The following is a 25,727-nucleotide window of genomic DNA, read 5'->3' as shown; positions in this document are numbered from 1 at the left end:
CACTTATCCAGGGGTGGGTTAATGCTCAGGACTACATGATCCTTACCCAGGAAGTGGGTTAATGCTTGGGCGGAGGGAGCCTTTCCCCGGGGGCGGTGGATTAATGCTCGGGGCTACAGGATCATTACCCAGTGGGTGGGTTAATGCTCGGGCCTAGGGAACCCTTACCCAGGAAGTGGGTTAATGCTCGGGCCTAGGGAACCCTTACCCAGGAAGTGGGTTAATGCTCGGGCCTAGGGAACCCTTACCCAGGAAGTGGATTAATGCTAGGGCCTAGGGAGCCCTTACCCAGGAAGTGGATTAATGCTCGGGCCGAGGGAGCCCTTACCCAGGAAGTGGATTAATGCTAGGGCCTAGGGAGCCCTTACCCAGGAAGTGGATTAATGCTCGGGCCGAGGGAGCCCTTACCCAGGGGGTGGATTAATGCTCAGGCCTAGGGAGCCTTTTCCCCGGGGGCGGTGGATTAATGCTCGGGCCGAGGGAGCCCTTACCCAGGAAGTGGATTAATGCTCGGGCCGAGGGAACCCTTTCCCCGGGGGGTGGATTAATGCTCGGGCCTACGAGGCCCCCGCCACTCTCTCATTCCCGAGTGACCACCTCCATCCCTTTCCTGCCGACTGTCTGAGACTGAACCAGACTGTTCACAACCTCGACATCCCATTTGACCCTGAGCTGAGCTTCCGACCACATATTCTCTCTGTTACCAACGCCTCCTCCTTCCAGCTCTGTAACATTACCTAACTCCGCCTCTGCCTCCACCCATCTGCTGCTAAAACCCTCATCCCTGCCTTTGTTGCCTCCAGACTCGACTATACCAATGCTCTCCCAGTCAGCCTCCCATCTTTTGCCCTCCGTAAGCTTCAGCTCCTCCAGAACTCTGCTGCCCCTCTCCTGACTCACACCAAGTCTCGTTCACCCATCACCCCTGTGCTCACCGACCTGCACTGGCTCCCTATCCGGCAACACCTCAAATTTAAAACATTCATCCTTGTTTTCAATTCCCTCCATGGCCTTGCTCCTCCCCATCTCTGAAACCTCCTCCAGCCCTACAACCCTCCAAATTATCTGTGCTCCTCTAATTCTGGCCTCTTGAGCATCCCCGATTTTTATTGCTCCACTATTGGTGGCCGTGCCTTCAGCTGCCGAGGCCGCAGGTCTGGGATTCAGAAAACCTACCTGCCTCTCTCCTTCTTGAAGATGATTCTTAAAAACGATCTCTTTGACCAAGATTTTTGCCTGTCCTAATATCTCCTTACGTGGTTTGGTGCCATATTTTGTCTGATAACATTCTTGTGAAGAGGCTGGGAACATTTTACTGCAGTAAAGGCGCTATATAAATGCAAGTTGTTGTTGTTGACTCATGAGCAGGTAGAGAAGGATCATCCACTCGACACTTCTGACTGAAGATTGTTACAAATGATTCGGCCTTGCCTTTTGCACTTATATGATGGTCTCCGCCATCATTGAGGATGGGGATGTTCATGGAGCCTCCTCCTCCTGTTAGTTGCTTACTTGTCCACTACCATTCGTGACTAGATGTGGCAGGACTGCAGAGCTTTGATCTGATGCTCTGATTGTGGGATTGCTTGGCATGCTGCTTCCTCTGTTTAGCATGCATGTAGTCCTGTCTTATATCTTCACCAAGTTGGTTTCTCTTTTCAGGTACACCTGGTGCTGTTCCCAGCATGCACTTCTGCACTCCTCTTTGAATCAGGGTTAGTCCTCTGGTTTGATGATGATAGCGGAGTGAGGGGTATGCTGGGCCATGAGGTCATAGAACGTAAGAATTAGGAGCAGGAGTAGGATATATAGCCCTTCAAGCCTGCTCCCTGATATACCTTAAATAGCTACAGAGACTGGTAGTTATAACTCAAACAGTTGGCTTTTAATAGCTTAGAACTGGACAGAACAGAACACACATGTTAGCCTTCTGACCAGCTTCTCAGAAGTGAACTAGGAGGCAGAGCCAGGGGCGAAGTAACAGATCAGGACAATCAATCGCACAGCAGAGTGGTATACAGTACATCAGCATTCCTGGCCAACCAAGAAAACAGCAGGGTTACAATAGATTACAATAGGAAACTATACACAGGTAGAATAAGGTATATACTTATAAGACTTATTTCACCACATTCACCCCTCCTATAAGTTAAGTCTGACCGGGGGTTTTACAGTTCGTAGTGAGCGACGTAGCGTCGGCCGAGGAACCTCTTGGGGGACTTGCTCAGGTTCCTCCGCCGTCCCGGCGTCTGCTGGGTTTTCCAAAACGACGTTTTGTATGTCTTGTACCTCCGGGCATCCCACCCCCACAGGCGGCGCATCACGGTGCTCCACACCCGCATCTTCGCTTGCAGCATCGCTCTCTCTCTCTTCTCCTGCCGGAGCCAGGTCCTTTATTGAAACAGTATCCTCACGTCCATCAGGGTATTTAATATATGCGTACTGAGGATTGGCGTGGAGGAGCTGTACTTCCTCCACTAGGGGATCAGTCTTATGACCTCTCACATGTTTTCGTAGCAGTACAGTGCCCGGGGACATCAACCACCTGGGTAGTGAAATACCTGAGGAAGATTTCCTGGGGAAACCGAACATCCTCTCATGAGGAGTAGCATTTGTTGCGGTGCACAGCAGAGACCTTATGGAATGCAGTACATCGGGGAGAACTTCCTGCCAGCGAGAGGTCGGTAGGCCTTTCGATTTTAAAGACAGAACGACTGCCTTCCACACTGTCGCATTCTCCCTCTCAACCTGCCCATTGCCCCGGGGGTTGTAGCTAGTGGTTCTACTAGTAGCAATCCCTTTTGATAGTAAGAACTGGCGTAACTCATCACTCATAAACGACGTCCCTCTGTCGCTATGGATATAGTTGGGCATACCGAACAGACTGAATAAGTTGCAGAGGCTTTTGATTACCGTAGCACTGGTCATGTCCGGGCAGGGAATGGCAAAGGGGAAACGAGAGTATTCGTCTATAACGTTGAGGAAATAGACATTACGATCAACCGATGGGAGAGGACCTTTGAAATCAAGGCTTAGGCGCTCGAATGGTCGAGTTGCCTTGATGAGGTGAGCTTGTTCGGGCCTGTAGAAGCGGGGTTTGCATTCCGCACAAACGTAGCAGGCTCTGGTCATCGTTCGGACCTCCTCAATGGAGTAGGGTAAGTTGCGAGACTTGATGAAGTGATTCAATCGGGTGATTCCTGGGTGGCAGAGTGCATCGTGGAGACTTTGGAGCTTGTCAGTACTAAGGCTGGCACATACCCCTCTTGATAAGGCATCAGGTGGCTCATTGAGTGCTCCTGGCCTGTACATAATATCGTAGTCGTAAGTGGACAGTTCTATCCGCCATCTTAGGATCTTGTCATTTTTTATCTTGCCTCTCTGCTTCGTGTTAAACATGAAGGCCACAGACCGCTGGTCAGTGAGGAGTGTGAAACGTTTGCCAGCGAGATAATGTCTCCAGCGTCTGACCGCCTCGATAATTGCTTGTGCTTCCTTCTCAATGGAAGAATGCCTGACTTCAGGACCCTGTAGTGTACGGGAAAAGAAGGCTACCGGTCTCCCGGCCTGGTTGAGGGTTGCAGCCAACGCGAAATCAGAAGCATCGCTCTCTACCTGGAAGGGTATCCTCTCATCTACAGCACATACCACGGCCTTTTCAATGTCCCGTTTGATGTTGGTGAATGCCTCCTGCGCTTCTACTGATAGAGGGAAGGACGTCGACTTGATAAGGGCTCGGGCTTTGTCCGAATAGTTGGCCACCCACTGAGCATAATAAGAGAAGAATCCCAGACACCTTCTTAAGGCCTTAGGGTTATGTGGCAGTGGTAGTTCTTTAAGCGGGCGTAATCATTCAGGGCCTGGCCCGATTACCCCATTCTCTACCACACAGCCGAGAATACACAGACGAGTAGTGTTGAAAGTACATTTGTGCTCGTTATAGGTCAGGTTTAGCTTTTGGGCAGTCTCTAGAAATTTAGCGAGATTCCGGTCATGCTCGTGTTGGTCGTGTCCACAGATAGTAACATTGTCCAGGTACGGAAATGTTGCCTCCAATGCATTCTCATCTACCATACGGTCCATTTCCCGTTGGAAAACGGAAACTCCATTCGTGACCCCAAAGGGCACCCTAAGGAATTGGTACAGGCGCCCATTTGCTTCAAAAGCCGTATAAGGACGGTCGTCTACTTTTATGGGGAGCTGGTGATAGGCAGACTTTAAGTCAATAGTGGAAAACACACGATACTGGGCAATCTGGTTCACCATCTCGGAGATGCGAGGCAAGGGATAAGCATTTAGTTGCGTATATATGTTGATGGTCTGGCTGTAGTCGACCACGAGCCGTTTCTTTTCGTTAGTTTTAACCACCACTACCTGAGCACACCACGGGCTATTACTATTTTCGATGATACCCTCCCGCTGTAGCCTTCCTACTTCTTCTTTTATAAATTTTTTATCTTCCGAACTGTACCGTCGACTTTTGGTCGCGATAGGTCTACAGTTTGGGGCGAGGTTCGCAAACAGAGATGGCGGGCTTATCTTTAAAGTGGAGAGGCCGCAAACTGTGAGCGGGGGCTGGGACCCGCCATATGCAAGTGTGACGCTCTCGTGGTGGCACTGGAAATCTAGGCCTAGAATTAGTTTCACGCAGAGCTGCGGCGACACAAGGAGTTTAAAATCTTTATACTCTGTGCCCTTAACAGTCAGTGTTACTTTACAGAAACCGCTTACCTCCGAAGTGAGGGACTTAGATGCCATCGCGACTTTGCTCCGGGTAGGGTACACTTTTAGTGAGTACGGTTTGATGAGGCTAGGGTGAATAAAACTCTCAGTACTCCCGCAATTGATTAAACACTTCGTCGGGTGTCCGTTTACCTTAACGTCCATCATAGACTTTGATAGTGGATGCGGTCTGGACTGGTCAACCGTGACTGAGGCTATCGTAGATCCGTAGGCGGCCGCTGAGACGGTATCAAATTCTGGGACCACGTGTAGGGCCGCGGAGACTGTATCAGGTATGGGATTCCCCTTACATACCTTGCTGAAATGTCCCCATTTCTTGCACTTGAAACATGTGGCGTCTCTCGCAGGACATCGGTGTCTGGGGTGCTTGAGGTGGCCACAGAAGTAGCATCTTGGTCCGCGGGACATCGCTGCAGTGGTGAGGCTGGGTGGAGACTCCCGTGGTGTAGGGCTGGTCCGAGGCCCAGGCGGAGAGGATGGCGCCTCCTCACTCGGCGCGCACGAGGCTGAGAGGGCCGCATGGCCTGACGCATAGGTCTCGGAGTTCTTCTACGCCACATCTAGTGATCGAGCTGTAGCCACGGCCGTCTTTAGATCCAGAGTGTCCCTTTCAAGCAACCTCTGCCTAATGTAATTCGATCGAAGGCCCGATATAAATGAATTGCGAACCGCTTCTTCCTGCTACAAAATGGCCGTCACGGCCTTGTAGTTGCAGTCCTTCGCCAGGGCCTTTAGATTCTGTAGAAAATCAGCCAGCGATTCCTCCGGTAGTTGCCTGCGGGTAGCCAAGAGATGCCTGGCATACACCTCGTTAACAGGCTTCAGGTATTGGGCCTTGAGAGTCGTGAGTGCATCCTCGTATGTAGAAGCGTCCTCGATTAGCGAGTAAGTCCAATGACTTACTAGGTTAGTCAGTAGGCCCAGTTTGTTGGCCCCATCATCGAGCGATGCAATGAAATGTTCAAAACACCGGAGCCAATGTGCGAATTTCTTCGATGCGTCCGCCGAATGTGGATCACTGTCTAGACGCTCCGGCTTCAGGAGTCTGTCCATCCCTGGAAGTAATAAGCTATTAAAATTGATATACCTTAAATAGCTACAGAGACTGGTAGTTATAACTCAAACAGTTGGCTTTTAATAACTTAGAACTGGACAGAACAGAACACACATGTTAGCCTTCTGACCAGCTTCTCAGAAGTGAACTAGGAGGCGGAGCCAGGGGTGAAGGAACAGATCAGGACAATCAATCGCACAGCAGAGTGGTATACAGTACATCAGCATTCCTGGCCAACCAAGAAAACAGCAGGGTTACAATAGGAAACTATACACAGGTAGAATAAGGTATATACTTATAAGACTTATTTCACCACACTCCCCATTTAATAAGATCACGGTTGATCATCAACCTCAATTTCACTTTCTCGCCCGAACCTCATAACCCTTGATTCCCCTAGAGTCCAAAAATCTATCTGTCTCAGCTGTGAATATACTCAACGACTCAGCATTCACTGCCCTATGGTATCGAGAATTACAAAGATTCACAACCCTCTGAGTGAAGAAATTTCTCCTCATCTCAGTCTTAAATGGCCGACCCCTTATTCTGAGACTATGCCCCCTAGTTCTAGACTCTCCAGCGAGGGGAAACAACCTCTCAGCATCTACCCTGTCAATCCCCCTCAGCATATTATATATTTCAATGAGATCACCTCTCATTCTTCTAAACTCCAGAGAGTATAAGCCCAATCTACTCAAACTCTCCTCATATGACAGCCCTCACATCCCAGAGATCAATCTAGTGAACAATCGTTGCACCAGCTCTAAGGCATGTATGTCCTTTCTCAGATAAGGAGACCAAATCTGTGCACAGTACTCCAGGTGTGGTCTCACCAGAGCCCTGTACAATTGTAATAAAACTTCCTTACTCTTATACTCCAACCCCCTTGCAATAATGGCCAACATGCCATTTGCCGTCCTAATTGTTTGCTGTACCTGCATGCTAACTTTTATAGAATCATAGAATGGTTACAGCACAGGAGGCCATTCAGCCCATCGAGCCCATGCCAGCTCTCTGCAAGAACACCTCAGCTAGTTCCACTCCCCCGCCCTTTCCCCGTAACCCTGCAAATATTTTCTTTCAGGTACTTATCCAATTCCTGATTGAAAGCCATGATTGAATCTGCCTCCACCACCCTTTCATTCAGTGCATTCCAGATCCTAACCACTCATGGAGTCATAACAGCACAGAAGGAGGCCATTCAGCCCATCGAGTCCATGCCAGCTCTCTGTAGAGCAATCCAGTCAGTCCCATTCCCCGCTCTATCCCCATAGCTCTGCAAGTTTATTTCCCTCAAGTGCCTATCCAGTCTCCCCTTGAAAACATTGAGTTTCTCCACTTCCACCACTTCCGTTGCTGCGTAAAAAAGTTTTTCCTCATGTTGCCTTTGGTTCTTTTGCCAATCACCTTAAATCTGTGTCCTCTGGTTCTCGACCCTTCACAGAATCACAGAATCACAGAATCCCCACAGTGCAGATAGAGGCTATTTCGGCCCATCGAGCCTGCACCGACACATATCCCACCCTATCCCCGTAACCCCACGTATTTAATCCCCTAACACTAAGGGTCAATTTATCATAGCCAAATCAACCTAACCCGCACATCTTTGGACTGTGGGAGGAAACCGGAGCACCCGGAGGAAACCCACGCAGACACAGGGAGAATGTGCAAACTCCACACAGAGTGTCGCCCGAGGCCAGATTTGAACCCGGGTCCCTGGCCAATGGGAACAGTTTCTCCCTATCTACTCTGTCGAGACCCCTCATGACTTTCTGTGTTTCCTGTACGAGGACAACTAAATCTCTCTGAACACCAACATTTAATAGTTTCTCATTATTTAAAAAATATTCTGTTTCTCTATTCTTCCTATCAAAGTGAATAACCTCACATTTCCTCACATTATACTCTATCTGCCACCTTATTGTCACCTAAACAAGGGCCCTTGAGTATATCATTTAATTGTAGTGTAATTGGTGGGATTAATTTGATTAATTTAATTTGAATTAATTAAAGGGTAAGTCATGGCAGTACAGCTTGGTGCATGATATGCTCCTCCTGCACTATGTGGGAAATCAAGGACACTTCCTGTGTCCCTGATGACCATGTGTGCGGGAAGTGTATCCAGCTGCAGCTACTGGCAGACCACATTGTGGCACTGGAGCTGCGAATGGATACATACTGGAGCATTCGCAATGCTGAGGACGTCGTGGATAACACATTTAGGGAGTTGGTCACACCACAGGTAAAGGCTGCACAGGCAGGAAGGGAATGGGTGACTGCCAGGCAGAGTAGTAGGCACAGGCAGGTAGTGCAGGGGTCCCCTGTGGCCATCCCCCTCTCAAACAGATATACTGCTTTGGATATTGTTGGGGGGGATGGCTTATCGGGGAAAGACAGCAGCAGCCAACTTCCTGGCACCGTGGGTGGTTCTGCTGCACAGGACAGGAGGAAAAAGAGTTGGAGAGCTATAGTAATAGGGGGTTCTGTTGTACGGGGAATAGATAGGTGTTTCTGCGGCCGCAAATGAGACTCCAGGAGGGTATGTTGCCTCCCTGGTGCAAGGGTCAAGGATGTCTCAGAGCAGCTGCAGAGCATTTTGGAAGGGGAGGGTGAACAGTTGTCATGGTGCATATAGGTACCAACGATATAGGTAAAAACCGGGACGAGGTCCTAAAAGCTGAATATAGGGAGTTAGGAGGTAAATTAAAAAATAGGATCTCAAAGGTAGTAATCTCAGGATTGCTACCAGTGCCACATGCTAGTCAGAGTAGGAATAGAAGGATATTTCAGATGAATATGTGGCTAGAGGAATGGTGCAAGGGGGAGGGATTCAAATTCCTGGGACATTGGAACCGGTTCTGGGGGAGGTGGGACCAGTACAAACTGGACGGTTTGCACCTGGGCAGAACTGGGACTGATGTCCTAGGAGGAGTGTTTGCTCGTGCTCTGGGGGAGGGTTTAAATTAAAATGGCAGGGTGTTGGGAACCTGAGCAGGGAGACAGAGGAAAGGGAAACAAGGATAGAAGCAAAAGACAGGAAGGAGAAAAGCAAAAGTGGCAGTCAGAGAAATCAAGGGTTTAAATCAAACATGGCCACAGTAAATAATAATTCTAAAAGGTCTAAGAGCGTTAAAAAAACAAGCCTGAAGGCTTTGTGTCTTAATGCGAGGAGCATTCGTAATAAGGTGGATGAATTAGCTGTGCAAATAGAGGTAAACGGATATGATATGATTGGAATTACGGAAACATGGCTCCAGGGTGACCAAGGCTGGGAACTCAACATCCAGTGGTATTCAATATTCAGAAAAGACAGGCAAAAAGGAAAAGGAGGTGGGGTAGCATTGCTGGTTAAAGAGGGGATTAACACAATTGTAAAGAAGGATAATAGCTCTGATGATGTGGAATCTGTATGGGTAGAGCTGAGAAATACCAAGGGGCAGAAAACGTTCATGGGAGTTGTATATAGACCCCCAAACAATGCTGAGGTCGTGGATGGCATTAAACAGGAAATTAGAGAAGTGTGCAGTAAGGGCACATCAGTTATCATGGGTGACTTTAATCTACATATAGATTGGGCTAACCAAATTAGTAACAATACAGTGGAGGAGGAATTCCTGGAGTGTTTACGGGATGGTTTCTTGGACCAATATGTCGAGGAACCAACTAGAGATCAGGCCATCTTAGACTGGGTATTATGTAATGAGAAAGGATTAATTAGCAATCTTGTTGTGTGAGGCCCCTTGGGGCAGAGTGATCATAATATGATAGAATTCTTTATTAAGATGCAGAGTGAAGTATTTGACTCAGAGACTAGGGTCCTGAATTTAAATAAAGGAAACTACAATGGTATGAGGCGCAAGTTGGGTAGGATGGATTGGGGAATGTTACATAAAGGGTTGATGGTGGATAGGCAATGGCAAACATTTAAAGATCGCATTGATTAACTACAGAATTTGTTCATCCCTGTTTGGCATAAAAATAAAACAAAAAAGGTGACTCAACCGTGGTTAACAAGGGAAATTAGGGATAGCATAAGTTCCAAGGAGAGGACATATAAATTGGCCAGAAAAAGCAGCAAACCTGAGGATTAGGAACAGTTTAGGATTCTGCAAAGGAAGACAAAGGGATTAATAAAGAGGGGGAAAATAGAGTATGAGAGTAAGCTTGTAGGGAACATAAAAACTGAATGTAAAAGCTTCTATAGATATGTGAAGAGAAGAAGATTGGTGAAGTCAAGCGTAGGTCCCTTGCAGTCAGAATCAGGGGAATTTATAATGGGGAACAAAGAAATGGCAGACCAATTAAATACATACTTTGGTCCTATCTTCAAAAAGAAGGACACAAATAACCTCCCAGAGATATCGGGGAACATAGGGTCTAATGAGAGGGAGGAACTGAATGAAATCAGTATTTGTAGGGAAATGGTGTTAGGGAAATTGATGGGATTGAAGGCCGATAAATCCCCAGGGCCTGATAATCTAAATCCTAGGGTACTTAAGGAAGTGGCCCTAGAAATAATAAATGCATTGCTGGTGACAGGATCAGACAAAGTCAACATGGATTTACAAAACGTAAATCATGCTTGACTAATCTACTGGAATTTTTTGAGGATGTAACTGGTAGAATAGATAAGGGACAACCAGTGGATGTGGTGCATTTGGATTTTCAGAAGTCTTTCGATAAGGTCCCGCATAACAGATTAGCGTGTAAAGTTAAAGCACATGGGATTGGGGGTAAGGTACTGACTTGGATAGAGAACAGGTTGGCAGACAGGAAGCAAAGAGTTGGAATAAACATCTCTTTCTCCGAGTGGCAGGCAGTGACTAGTGGGGTAATGCAGGGATCGGTGCTAGGACCCCAGCTATTCACAATATATATTAATGATCTAGACAAGGGAACTAGATGTAATATCTCCAAGTTTGCAGACGACACAAAGCTGGGTGGGCGTGTGTGCTGTGAGGAGGATGCAGAGAAACTCCAGTATGATTTGGACAGGTTGGGTGATTGGGCAGATGCATGGCAGATGCAGTATAATGGCCCAGAACTTGGTGTCGGGGGCTTGCCGCGCGTGCAAGCCCCCGATCTGCACTCACCCTGCGCGCTGACATCTGAAGCCCGGGCCTGCTTGCATTTCCTGTCACAGGCCCGGTTCAGATGTCAGCGCGCAGTGCTTACCTGATCCAGCGGCGTAGTTAGTGCGATGTGCTGGCTGGGATCAGGTGAGCACTGTACAACCAATCAGGGGAGGGGAAGGTTCATTCATGAGTTTGAGAGTAAGAACTGTCAAACTCATGAAAACTACGGGGGCCCAAAACACTATTTAAACTTTAAATAAAAATTAAAAAACATCCCAATCATTAAATTAAGTATAAATAAGTTTTAAAAAATAATTTAAACAATAATTTTTTATTTTTTTAAAATAAATTTTTAATAAAAAGTGTCTAAAACTAAACTTACCTTATTGTAGATTCTTTAAAATAATAAACCTGTGGGAAAAAAAATTCTAAATTACACTAAAACACCACTTACCTGTAAAAATATAATACTTACGTGTGCTTTTTACAAGCGTAAAGACCGGAGGCCTTTAGACATGCGCAAATCCCCCAAAACAGAGGAAATCCAAGACGCACGCACTGCCCACTACAACGCACGTGCTAGCCTCTTCACCTCTTGGGTTAGAGGAGAGGAAATGCCGGTTTTCAGCGCATGCGCTGTGCATGCTGAAAACCGGCATTTCCTCCGGCCAGACACGTGAGTACCCCTTCCGTACTCACGCGTTTGGGGAGAAATTTCTGCCCCAATGTGGATAAATGCAGATTATTATCTGAACAGCAATAGATTGGGAGAAGGGGAAGTGCAACGAGACCTGGGTGTCCTTGTGCACCAGTCGCTGAAGGTAAGCATGCAGGTGCAGCAGGTGGTTAAGAAGGCAAATGGTATGTTGGCCTTCATAGCGAGAGGATTCGAGTACAGGAGCAAGGATGTCTTGCTGCAGTTGTACAGGGCCTTGGTGAGACCACACCTTGAGTATTGTGTGCAGTTTTGGTCGCCTTATCTGAGGAAGGATGTTCTTGCCATGGAGGGAGTGCAGCGAAGATTCACCAGACTGATACCTGGGATGGCAGGAATGACGTATGAGGAGAGATTGGGTCGATTGGGCTTATATTCACTGGAGTTCAGAGGAATGAGAGGGGATCTCATTGAAACTTATAAAATTCTAACAGGACTAGACAGACTAAATGCAGAAAGGATGTTCCCGATGGTGGGGGAGTCCAGAACCAGGGGTCACAGTCTAAGGATAAGGGGTAAGCCATTTTGGAAAGAGATGAGGAGGAATTTCTTCACCCAGAGAGTGGTGAACCTGTGGAATTCTCTACCACAGAAGGCAGTTGAGGCCAATTCATTAAATATATTCAAGAAGGTGTTAGATATATTTCTTAAGGTTAAAGGGATCAAGGGATATTGGGAGAAAGCAGGGACAGGGTACTGAATTTGGATGATCAGCCATGATCTCATTAAATGGTGGAGCAGGCTCGAGGGGCTGAATGGCCTACTCCTGCTCCTGCCTTCTATGTTTCTATGTTTCTATGTAGATGGTACAATTTTAAATAGAGTGCAGGAACAGAGAGACCTGAGGGTGTATGTACACACATCTTTGAAGGTAGCAGGACAACGTGAGAAGGCTGTTAAAAGAGTGTATGGGATCCTTGGCTTTATTAATAGAGTGATAGAGGGCAAAAACAAGGAAGTTAGGCTAAACCTTTATAGAACATTTGTTCGGCCTCAGCTGGAGTATTGTGTACAATTCTGGGCACCACTCTTTAGGAAGGATGTGAAGGCCTTTGACAGAGTGCAGGAGAGATTTACTGGAACGGTACATTTACAGATGCTCCCTGACCAGTCACCATTTCATAGACTGTTACAGCACAGGAGGAGACCATTCGGCGCATCGTGCTGATCCCGGCTCTTTGAAAGAGCTCTCCAATTAATCCCATTCCCTGCTCTTTCCCCACAGCCCTGTAATGTTTTTCCCATCAAGTATTTATCCAATTCTCTTTCGAATGTTACTATTGAATCTGCCTCCAGCACCCTTTCAGGCAGTGCAGTCCCGATCACAACAACTCACTGGGTAAAAAAAAATGTTTCCTCAAGTCGCCTCTGATCGTTTAATCTGTGTTACAAAAGCAAAATACTGCGGATGCTGGAAATCTGAAATAAAAACAGAAAATGCTGGAAATACTCAGCAGGTCAGGCAGCACCTGTGGAGAGAGAAACAGAGTTAATGTTTCAGGTCGATGGCCCTTCGTCAGAACTTTAACCTGTGTTCTCTGGTTACCGACCCTTCTGCCACTCAAAACAGTTTCTGCTTATTTACTCTATTAAAACACCTCTATCAAATCTCCTCTTAACCTTCTCTGCTTCAAGGAGAACAACCCCAACTTCTCCAGTCTCCGCACGTAACTGTAATCCCTCATCCCTGGTACCATTCCAGTAAATCTCTTCTGCACCCTCTCCAAAGCCGTCACATCCTTCCTAAAGTGTGGGGCCCAGAATTGGACACAATACTCCAGCTGAGGCCGAACTAGTGTTTTATAAAGGTTTAGCATAAACCTCCTGGCTTTTGTACTCAATGCCTCTATTTATAAAGCCCAGGATTCCAAATGCTTTATTAACTGCCTTGTTAACCTGTCCTGCCACCTTCGAAGATTTGTGCACAAACACCCCCAGGTCTCTCTGTTCTTGCACCCCTTTAAAATTGTCCATTTTGTGTGTACGGTCTCTCCTCATTCTTCCCAACAAAATGTATCACCTCACACTTTACTGTGTTGAATTTCATGTGCCGTGTGTCCACCCATTCCACCAGCCTGTCTATGTCCTCTTGAAATCTATTACTATCTTCCTCACTGTTTACTACAGTTCCAAGTTTTGTGTCATCTAAAAATGTCAAAATTGTGCCCTGTACCCCCAAGTCCAAGTCATTAATGTCTATCAAAAGCAGTGGTCCTAGTACTGAACCCCTGGGGAACACCACTCTATACCTCCCTCGAAAAATACCCATTCACCACAACTCTCTGTTCTCTATCCCTTAGCCACCTTTGTATCCATGCTGTCACTGCCCCTTTTCTCCCATGGGCTTCAGTTTTGCTAACAAGCCCATTATGTGGTACTTTATCAAATGCCTTTTGAAAGTTCATATACACAGCATCATTTGCTCCGCCCTCATCCACCCGCACTGTTATCGCATCAAAAAACTCAATCCAGTTAGTCACACACGACTTGCCCTTAACAAATCCATGCTGGCTCTCCTTTATTAGTCCATGCTTGTCCAAGTGGCTGTTAACTTTCTCCCGGATTATTGTCTCTAAAAGCTTCCCCACCACCGACGTTAAACTGACTGCCCTGTAATTGCCAGATTTATCCTTCTCCCCTTTTTCAAATATAGCAACATAGAAACATAGAAGATAGGAGCAGGAGTAGGAGTAGGCCATTCGGCCCCTCGAGCCTGTTCCGCCATTTAATGAGATCATGGCTGATCATTCAAATTCAGTACCCTGTCCCTGCCTGCTCCCCATATCCCTTGATCCCTTTAGCCTTAAGAAATATATCTAACTCCTTCTTGAATATATTTAATGAATTGGCCTCAACAGCCTTCTGTGGTAGAGAATTCCACAGGTTCACCACTCTCTGGGTGAAGAAATTCCTCCTCATCTCTGTCCTAAATGGCTTACCCCTTATCCTTAGACTGTGACCCCTGGTTCTGGACTCCCCGACCATCGGGAACATCCTTTCTGCATCTAGTCTGTCTAGTCCTGTTAGAATTTTATAAGTTTCAATGAGATCCCCTCTCATTCTTCTAAACTCCAGCGAGTATAAGCCCAATCGACCCAATCTCTCCTCATCCTTCATTCCTGCCATCCCAGGTATCAGTCTGGTGAATCTTCGCTGCACTCCCTCCATGGCAAGAACATCCTTCCTCAGATAAGGCGACCAAAACTGCACACAATACTCCAGGTGTGGTCTCACCAAGGCCCTGTACAACTGTAGCAAGACATCCTTGTTCCTGTACTTGAATCCTCTTGCTACGAAGGCCAACATACCATTTGCCTTCTTAACCGCCTGCTGCACCTGCATGCTTACCTTCAGCGACTGCAAGTGTGCAGCATTTGCAATCCTCCAGTCCTCTGGCATCACCCCTGTATCTAAGGAGGATTGGAAAATTGTGGCTAGCACCTCTGCAATTTCTACCCTTACTTACCTCAGCAACCTCGGATGCATCCCATCCGGACCGGGTGAGTTATTCACTTTTAAGTACTGCCAGCCTTTCTCGTACCTCCTCTATATCTACTTTTATATCATCCAGTATCCCAGCAACCTCCTCATTTACCGTGACTTTGGCGAAGTCATCTTCCTCGGTGAACACCTTGGTAAAAGGAACACGAGTTATTAAGATTGTTGGAATAAGTTTACCTATGAGACAATCAGCTGTGAGAAAATTGACTGAAATAAATTGGTGTGATGCAACAAACATGGAATACACAAACAATGACCGTTTGTATTGTATCACCAGCAGATCACTCAAGGCACGGCTCATCCTGGGCCAGAGGATCTGCTGTTTTACAACCATAGGGGTGTTACGCGATGTAATGAACCATTTATCAGAGCCACTGAGTAAATTGGCAAAATATATGTATTTCCATGTTTATTGCATGGAAATTATAGCAGTGATTGGGAGAATCGAGACAGAAGCACAGACGTGCCGAGAATCTACAGTGTTAATATGGGGACTGTTAACGCTCCTGTGAAAGGAAGAAAGGCTTGCATTTATATAGCACCTTTCACAACCTCAGGATGTCCCAAAGCGCTTTACAGCCAATGAAGTACTTTTGAAGTGTAGTCACTGTTGTAATGTAGGAAACACAGCAGCCAAATTGCGCACAGCAAGCTCCCGCAAATAGCAATGTGATAATGACCAGATGATCTGTTTTTTTGTGATGTTGATTCAGGGATAAATATTGGCCAGGATACCGGGGATAACTCCGAAGGCCTTGGGACGTTTTTTCTACATTATAGGCGCTATATAAATGCAAGTTGTTGTTGTTGACAGTGGGAACTGATTCAGTTGCCCGTCTGAGGTGGAAACTCAGTCACACCAGGGAGAGGCTGCACACCAGCTGAGTGTAAAAAGAGATTCACTTGCTCATCTCACCTACTGACACAATAGCATGTTCACACAGGGGGGAGGCCGTTCAGCAGCTGTGTGTGTGGAAAGGGATTCACTCGGTCACCCCAGTTACTGACACGCCAGCACAGTCACACCAGAGAGAGATCGGTTAGATACTTCAAGTGTGGGAAGGAATTTACTCAGTTTTCCCACCTATTAACACTCCAGTGTTAAAAGGTCAAAGGATTTGAGACACAATGCTGAAGAAAGGATGTTTAAATGTGTGTGGGAAGAAATTCACTCGTTTACCCACCTGCTGAAACACCAGCGAGTTCACAAGTGACTGCAGGGGTTGGATTCTACTGTTGCTGATGTTAATCACATCCAGGACAGAACTATAGCGGATGGCCCATGCACTTGGGTTTCTGTATAATTTGCTTCCTAATTTTATGGCTTGGCCCTCCGGCTCCAATCTCACACCTATCACAGATAATAATTTTCTATATGCTAATAGAGTCTTTCAATGGCGAGGCTTTTACCCAACATTCCCCGCGAGGGTGAATGTGCCCTATCCACACTACAGGAGCCCAGTGCGCAGGCGCTGCACCGGACAGAGATGGAGCATGCGCAGTGCGAGTAGAGGAAAAGGACAAAGGCTGGAGAGTCGCATCGGCAGCGGGTAATGGATGGCGGGGCTCGGGGGCGTAATGAACATGGCATGTGGGCGGATAGGCTTCATAAACACCTGGAGTAGGCCGCAAGCCCCGATTAATAACCTAATGGTCCCGCGATTGCTGCTGCGGGGCTTTTTCCCGGTAATAGGCCCAGGTTAACGGCCGCCATCCTGGTAAAGGAGAGTGGGAAGCTTCACTGTGCGGCCATCTTGGTGCAGGGACAATGAGTGGGGGAGGCAGCAGGGCACCTGATCCAAGTGCCCCGGGGGTGAAAACCATTGGTGGATTGTGTGTCACGTGTGTGTCCAGCTGCGGGTTTGATTGGTCAGTTACTCGCCCGGGTTACCCAGGGGTTTAAAGTCACAGCAGGGCGCATGCGCGGCCACCTTAGGACAGGAACCAGGAAGACAGAATACTCTCAATTTCTATCCTGGACTCACAGTGATGGCTTTTGTAAACTGAGAGTGTGCAGCTATCGGGAAAGATTGAACAGGTTGGGGATTTTTTCTTCAGAAAAGGGAAGACTTAGAGGAGACCTGATAGAGGTCTTTAAAATTATAAATGGCTTGGACAGGATAGATGTGGAGAGAATCCAAAACTAGGGGGCCATAAATACAAGATAGTTACTAATAAATCCAACAGGGAAATGAGTAGAAATGTCTTTACTCAGAGAGTGGTTAGAATGTGGAACTCACTAATACAGGAATAAAAACAGAAAATGCTGGAAATACTCAGCAGGTCAGGCAGCATCTGTAGAGAGAGAAACAGAGTTAACGTTTCAGGTCAATGACCCTTCGTCAGAAGTGGAAAAAAGTTGGAGATGTAACAGGTTTTAAAGCAAGTGTAGGGGCAGGGAAAGGGGGGGGGGTGCGAGGAAAGAACAAAAGGGAAGGTCTGTGATAGGATGGAAGGCAGGAGTGATTAAGAGACAAAGGGGATGATGGTGCAAAGCAAGAAGAGATGGTAATGGGACAAGTTAAGAAACAAAAGATGACTCTAGATGAAGTGTAAATGGCAATGGCAGGATGGTCAACAGCTGTCATGTGAGAGAGAGAAAATATGATAGGGGCCGAGGTTATAGTCTGAAATTGTTGAACTCGATGTTGAGTCCGGAAGGCTGTAAAGTGCCTGATCGGAAGATGAGGTGCTGTTCCTCGAGCTCACGTTGAGCTTCACTGGAACAATGCAAGAGGCCGAGGACGGAGAGGTCAGAGTGGGAGTGGAGCGGAGAATTAAAGTGACAGGTGACCGGAAGCTCAGGGTCACCCTTACGGACTGAATGGAGGTGTTCCGCAAAGCAGTCACCCAATCTGTGTTTGGTTTCCCCAATGTAGAGGAGACCACATCGTGAGCAGTGAATACAGTATACTAGATTCCAAGAAGTACAAGTAAATCGCTGTTTCACCTGGAAGGGGTGTTTGGGGCCCTGGACAATGGGAAGGGTAAAAGGGCAGGTGTTCCACATCCAGCACTTGCACGGGAAGGTGCCAGGCGAAGGAGAAGGGGTGTTGTGGTGATAGCGGAGTGGACCAGGGTGATGCAGTGTGAGCGGTCCCTTCGAAATGCTGAAAGGGGAGATGAGGGGAAGATGTGTTTGGTGGTGGGATCACTAATACAGGAAGTGGTTGAAGCAAATAGCTTCGATGCTTTCAAAGGAAACGAGATGCATACATGAGAGAACGGAATATGCTGAAAGGCTGAGATGAGGTCGATGGAGTGGGAGGACGCTTGTGTGGTGTATGAACACACAGCACAGACTAGTTGGGCCGAATGGCCTGTGCTGTATATTTATATAATTCTATATAAACTCCTTTTACAGGATATTAGAATGGGAGGATTTGCAGGTGGGAAGCTCAAACCAGACATCACATCAAGATCTGACTGAGTCACTCACTTTATCAGGGCCTGAATATCATCAGCCTTTGAATGTGGAAGGAGAAATGTTTGCCTGTTCTGTCTGTGGGAAAAGATTTCAAACATCAGTGTGACTGGAAAAGCACCGAGACACACACACCCGAGTGAGAGTGTTCCAGTGCACTGACTGTGGAAAGAGCTTTAACCAGTTACACAGCCTGAAAAAACATCGCACCGTTCACAGTGAGGCGAAACCGTACACGTGTTCTGTGTGTGGACGAGGCTTCAACTGATCGTCCAACCTGGAGAGACACAATGACACCCGCACCACGGAGAAACCCTGGAAATGTGGGGACTGTGGGAAGGGATTCAATTACCCGTCTGAGCTGGAAACTCATCGACGCAGTCACACCGGGGAGAGGCCGTTCACCTGCTCCGTGTGTGGGAAGGGATTCACTCAGTCATCCAACCTCCAGATACACCTGAGAGTTCACATGGGGGAGAGGCCGTTCACCTGCATTGAATGTGGGAAGGGATTCACTACTTTATCCAGCCTGCTGAAACACCAGGGTATTCACACAGATAAGGGGCCTTTTAAATGTTCTGACTGTGAGAAGAGTTTTAAAAACAGAAACAAACTGCTGACACACCAACGTATTCACATTGGGGAGAGGCCATTCACCTGCTACACATGTGGGAAGGGATTCACTCAGTCATTCAACCTGCTGTCACACCAGCGTGTTCACACTGGGGAGAGGCCGTTCTCCTGCTCTGAGTGTGGGAAGGGATTCACTTGGCCATCCCACCTGCTGAGACACCAGCGAGTTCACACTGGAGAGAGACGGTTCACCTGTGCCATGTGTGGGAAGGGATTCACTCGTTCATCCGAGCTTCTGATACACCAGCGAGTTCACACTGGGGAGAGGCCATTCACCTGCTCCGTGCGTGGGAAGGGATTCACTCGATTATCCACACTGCTGACACACCAGCGAGTTCACACTGGGGAGAGGCCATTCACCTGCTCCGTGTGTGGGAAGGGATTCAATCAGTCATCCAACCTGCTGAAACACCAGCAAGTTCACAAGTGACTGCAGGGGTTGGATTCTGCTGTTATTGCTGCTGTTAATCACATCCAGGACAGAGCCATGATCATTCTGTCAGTTATAGGAACAGGAGGAGGTCATTTAGCCCCTTGAGTCTGTTCCACCATTCAATGAGATCATGGCTGATCTGTGAGTGAACTCCACATAACTGCCTTTGCCCCATATCGGTTATTACATTTCACTGAGCCCTGGGACCCAGGGAGGACACAGGCTTTACAAAGACTGAGTACGGCCCCAGGCCCGAATCTAAAACAGTGAATATTCAGGAGAGGGAGAGGAACCAGTGAGTGTAGAACTGAACCCAGCCAGAGTCAGCACCTTCAGGGGAGGAGAGGGAGGGGAACCAGTGAGTGTAGAACTGAACCCAGCCAGAGTCAGCACCTTCAGGGGAGGAGAGGGAGGGGAACCAGTGAGTGTAGAACTGAACCCAGCCAGAGTCAGCACCTTCAGGGGAGGAGAGGAAGGGCAACCAGTGACTGTAGAACTGAACCCAGCCAGAGTCAGCACCTTCAGGGGAGGAGGGGGAGGGGAACCAGTGAGTGTAGAACTGAACCCAGCCAGAGTCAGCACCTTCAGGGGAGGAGAGGGAGGGGAACCAGTGAGTGTAGAACTGAACACATCCAGAGTCAGCACCTTCAGGGGAGGAGAGGGAGGGGAACCAATGATTGTAGAACTGAACACAGCCAGAGTCAGCACCTTCAGGAGAGGAAAGGGAGGGGAACCAGTGAGTGTAGACCTGAACCCAGCCAGAGTCAGCACCTTCAGGGCAGGAGAGGGAGGGCAACCAGTGAATGTAGAACTGGTTGTTGGAGGTCATTCATCTCAATCACATGACATCACTGCAGGAGTTCCTCAGGGCAGTGTCCTAGGCCCAACCATCTTCAGCTGTTTCATCAATGACCTTCCCTCCATCATAAGGTCAGAAGTGGGGATGTTTGCTGATGATTGCACACTGTTCAGCACCATTCGAGACTCATCAGATACTGACGCAGTCTGTGTCCATATGCAGCAAGACCTGGACAACATTCAGACTTGGGCTGACAAGTGGCAAGTAACATTCGCACCACACAAGTGCCAGGCAATGACCATCTCCAAAAAGCGAGACTCTAACCATCTCCCCTTGACATTCAGTGGCATTACCATCGCTGAATACCCCACTATCAACATCCTGGGGGTTACTATTGATCAGAAACTGAACTGGACCAGCCATATAAATACTGTGGCTACAAGAGCAGGCCAGAGGCTGGGAATTCTGCGGCGAGTGTCTCACCTCCTGACTCCCCAAAGCCTTTCCACCATCTACAAGGCACAAGTCAGGAGTGTGATGGAATACTCTCCACTTGCCTGGATGAGTGCAGCTCCAACAACACTCAAGAAGCTCGACACCATTCAGGATAAAGCAGCCCGCTTGATTGGCACTCCATCCACCACCTTCAACATTCACTCCCTCCACCACCGGCGCACTGTGGCTGCAGTGTGTACCATCTACAAGATGCACTGCAGCAACTCGCCAAAGCTCCTTCAACAGCACCTTCCAAACCCGCGACCTCTACCACTTAGAAGGACAAGGGCAGCAGACGCATGGGAACATCACCACCTACAAGTTCCCCTCCAAGCCACACACCATCCTGACTTGGACCTGTATCGCCGTTCCTTCACTGTCGCTGGGCCAAAATCCTGGAACTCCCTTCCTAACAGCATTGTGGGTGTACCAACACCATATGGACTGCAGCGGTTCAAGAAGGTGGCTCACCACCATCTTCTCAAGGGCAATTAGGGATGGGCACTAAATGCAGGCCTAGCCAGCCAGCGACGCCCGCATCCCATCAATGAATTTTAAAAAAAGAACCCAGCCAGAGTCAGCCCCTTCAGGGGAGGAGAGGGAGGGGAACCAGTGAGTGTAGAACTGAACCCAGCCAGTCAGCACCTTCAGGGGAGGAGAGGGAGGGGAACCAGTGAGTGTAGAACTGAACCCAGCCACAGTCAGCACCTTCAGCAGAGGAGAGGGAGGGGAACCAGTGAGTGTAGAACTGAACCCAGCCAGAGTCAGCACCTTCAGGGGAGGAGAGGGAGGGGAACCAGTGAGTGTAGAACTGAACCCAGCCAGAGTCAGCACCTTCAGGGGAGGAGAGGTACCCTGTGGATCAAGCTTTACTCTGTATCTAACCCGTGCTGTACCTGCCCTGGGAGTGTTTGCTGGGACAGTGTAGAGGGAGCTTTACTCTGTATCCAACCCGTGCTGTACCTGCTCTGGGAGTTTTTGATGGGACAGTGTGGAGGGCGCTTTACTCTGTATCTAACCCATGCTGTACCTGCCCTGGGAGTGTTTGATGGGACAGTGTAGAGGGAGCTTTACTCTGTATCTAACCCGTGCTGTACCTATGCTGGGAGTGTTAGATGTGACAGTGTAGAGGGTGCTTTACTCTGTATCCAACCCATGCTGTACCTGTACGATAGCAAAATACTGCAGATGTTGGAAATCCGAAATAACAACAGAAAATGCTGGAAAAACTCAGCAGGTCAGGCAACATCCGTGGAGAGAAATTTGAGTTGACGTTTCGGGTTTGACCCTTCTTCAAAACTGGAGAGAAAAGGAACTAGATCGAAGGCAGGGCTGCGATCGGACAAAAGAATAAAAGAACCAAAAGAAGTAAAAGAGATTAGAAGCTAGACGAGATGGTAATAGGCTGGGATTAGGTGTAAAGTGTACTGGCAGGGCAAAAGATAGCTGCCAGGTGTGAGGAGAGAGAAACAAAAGGAAAGGGGGGGGGAGGAAAGGAGTGGAAAAATATAAGTAAAAATGAAATAGGGGCCGAGGTTATGATCTGAAATTGTTGAACTCGATATTGAGACCGGAAGGCTGCAGAGTGCCTAATCGGAAGATGAGGTGCTGTTCCTGCTCTGGGCGTGTTTGATGGGACAGTGTAGAGGGAGCTTTACTCTGTATCTAACCTGCGCTGTACCTGCCCTGGGAGTGTTTGATGGGACAGTGTAGAGGATGCTTTACTCTGTATCTAACCTGTGCTAATCAGCCACTCAGTTTGTTGAACTGAATAATAAACTATTTCAGTTCAGTATTGATTTTCTGAAGCTGTGTATAATTGTAATGGTGGGCCTGCGCTGTGAGTGTATTGATTTTCTGAAGCTGTGTATAATTGTAATGGTGGGCCTGCACTGTGAGTGTACTGATTTTCTGAAGCTGTGTATAATTGTAATGGTGGGCCTGCGCTGTGAGTGTATTGATTTTCTGAAGCTGTGTATAATTGTAATGGTGGGCCTGTGCTGTGAGTGTATTGATTTTCTGAAGCTGTGTATAATTGTAATGGTGGGCCTGCGCTGTGAGTGTACTGATTTTCTGAAGCTGTGTATAATTGTAATGGTGGGCCTGTGCTGTGAGTGTATTGATTTTCTGAAGCTGTGTATAATTGTAATGGTGGGCCTGTGCTGTGAGTGTACTGATTTTCTGAAGCTGTGTATAATTGTAATGGTGGGCCTGCGCTGTGAGTGTATTTATTTTCTGAAGCTGTGTATAATTGTAATGGTGGGCCTGCGCTGTGAGTGTACTGATTTTCTGAAGCTGTGTATAATTGTAATGGTGGGCCTGCGCTGTGAGTGTATTGATTTTCTGAAGCTGTGTATAATTGTAATGGTGGGCCTGCACTGTGAGTGTATTGATTTTCTGAAGCTGTGTATAATTGTAATGGTGGGCCTGCACTGTGAGTGTACTGATTTTCTGAAGCTGTGTATAATTGTAATGGTGGGCCTGCGCTGTGAATGTATTGATTTTCTGAAGCTGTGTATAATTTTAATGCTGGCCCTGCGCTGTGTGTTTATTTTCTGAAGCTGTGTATAATTGTAGTGGTGGGCCTGCACTGTGAGTGTATTGATTTTCTGAAGCTGTGTATAATTGTAATGGTGGGCCTGCGCTTTGAGTATTGATTTTCTGAAGCTGTGTATAATTGTAATGGTGGGTCTGTGCTGTGAGTGTATTGATTTTCTGAAGCTGTGTATAATTGTAATGGTGGCCCTGCGCTGTGAGTGTATTGATTTTCTGAAGCTGTGTATAATTGTAATGGTGGGTCTGTGCTGTGAGTATTGATTTTCTGAAGCTGTGTATAGTTGGAGTGGTGGGCCTGCGCTGTGAGTATATCCAAGTGTTGCTCCTGACGATCCCAGCGTGCGCGGCTCCAGCTGTCTGGGGCCTGGAATCACAGGGTTGAAGTTTCATTGACTTTAATGATCGAATGACATGGAATATACAGCCCAGATACAGGCCATTCGGCCCCACTCGTCTCTGGTGCTGCTGTTTATCCTCCACACGAGTCTCCTCCCATTCTGTCTGCCTCATCTCAGCCTTGCAGCATATCTTTCTATTCCCTTTCCTCTCCTGGACTCGTCTCGTTTCTTTTTGAAAGCATCTGAGCTATTTACCACTTCCTGCGGCAGCGAGTTCCACATTCTAACCACTCTCTGAGTAAAGACATTTCACCTTCTTTCCCTGTTGGATTTATTAGTAACTCTCTTGTATTTATGGCCCATAATTTTAGATTCTCCCACAAGTGGAAATATTCTTTCCACATCTACCCTGTCCAACCCATTCATCATTTTAAAGACTTCTATCAGGTCACCTCTAAGTCTTCAGTTTTCTCAGGAAGTCCCAACGTGTTTAATCTTTCCCGATAGCTGTAATCTTTCAACTCTGGTACCATCCTTGTAAATCATTTTGCACTTTCTCCCGTCCCTCGATCTCTTTTTTATAGTATGGAGACCAGAACTGTGCACAGTACGCCTGTGGGAAGTGTGGCCTGACCAGGTCCTATACAAGTTTAACATAACTTCACTACTTTTGAATTCTATACACCTAGAAATAAATCCCACTGCTTTGTTAACATTGTTAATTGCTTTTCTGACCTGCGATGCGGCTTTTAAATGATTTGTTCACCTGTATCCCTCAATCCCTTTGCTCTTTTATCCCATTCAGTTTGTTATTTTCTAAGGTGTCGGTGATCTTTCTGTTTTTCCAACCAAAGTGCATCACCTCACATTTATCGATGTTAAAGTTCATTTGCCACTTAACTGCCCAGTCTGCAAGTTTTTTAATATCTTCTTGTATTTTGTTGCATTCCTCCTCAGTGTTAGCTATACCCCCTAGTTTGGTACCATCTGCAAATTGAGTTTGTTAATCCCAAGTCCAAATCATTAATGTAAGGGAAAATGCTAGAATCTATTATTAGGGACACGGTAACAGGGCACTTAGAAAATCAGAATATGATTGGGCAGAGTCAACACGGATTTATGAAAGGGAAATCATATTTGACAAATTGAAGAGTTTTTTGAGGATGTAACCAGCAGGGTAGATAAGGGGGAACCAGTGGATGTAGTGTATTTGGATTTCCAAAAGGCATTCGATAAAGTGCCACACAAAAGGTTATTACACAAAGTTAGGGCTCATGGGGTTGGGGGTAATATATTAGAATGGATTGAGGATTGGTTAATGGACAGAAAACAGAGAGCAGGAATAACCGAGTCATTTTCGTGTTGGCAGGCTGTAACTAGTGGGGTACCGCAAGAATCAGTGCTTGGGCCTCAGCTATTCACAATCTATATCAGTGACTTGGATGAGGGGCCCGAGTGTAATGTATCCACGTTTACTGATGATACAATGTCAGGTGGGAAAGTAAGCTGTGAGGAGGACGCAAAGAGGCTGCAAAAGGGATATAGACAAGAACATGGCAGATGGACTATAATGTGGAGAAGTGTGAAGTTGTCCACTTTGGTAGGAAAAATAGAAAAGCAGAATATGTTTTAAATGGTGGTCAGTTTATTTGGGGGTTGAAATCTCCCATGATTATTATTCTATGCCTGGTACTCACCTCATAGATTTGCCTACATATTTCTTCCTCCAATTCCCTTCCACTATGTGGTGGTCTATAGTTTACCCCTATTAGGGTGATAGATCCCTTCTTATCTTTTAACTCAATCCATAGAGATTCTGTAACTACCCTACTGCTGGTTGCATCTTTTATTTCTGACAGCTTTAACAAGTACAGCTACTCCACCTCCCCTCCCTCCTTCCTAAATGTGTTATATCTGGCATTACTTAGTTGTCAATCCTATTCTCCATGTAGCCATGATTC

The 25,727-nt window shown here is 47.1% G+C and overlaps 2 pseudogenes; one reads left to right on the top strand and one right to left on the bottom strand.

Moving 5' to 3' along the window:
• LOC147118874 (uncharacterized) overlaps nt 1-16,505 on the bottom strand; it is a 71,162-nt pseudogene extending 54,657 nt beyond the window's left edge.
• Nucleotides 16,506-16,582: 77 nt separating this feature from the next.
• On the top strand, nt 16,583-19,575 carry LOC147118873 (uncharacterized; annotated as a pseudogene).
• Nucleotides 19,576-25,727: the final 6,152 nt, after the last annotated feature.

Source organism: Somniosus microcephalus, chromosome 4 (genome assembly GCF_052327205.1).
Source record: "Somniosus microcephalus isolate GS21.2 chromosome 4, FLI_Smic_1.0, whole genome shotgun sequence".
Taxonomy (NCBI): Eukaryota; Metazoa; Chordata; class Chondrichthyes; order Squaliformes; family Somniosidae; genus Somniosus; species Somniosus microcephalus.
The sequence above is the reverse complement of the archived record's forward strand: the minus strand, read 5'-3'. Positions and strand labels throughout refer to the sequence as shown.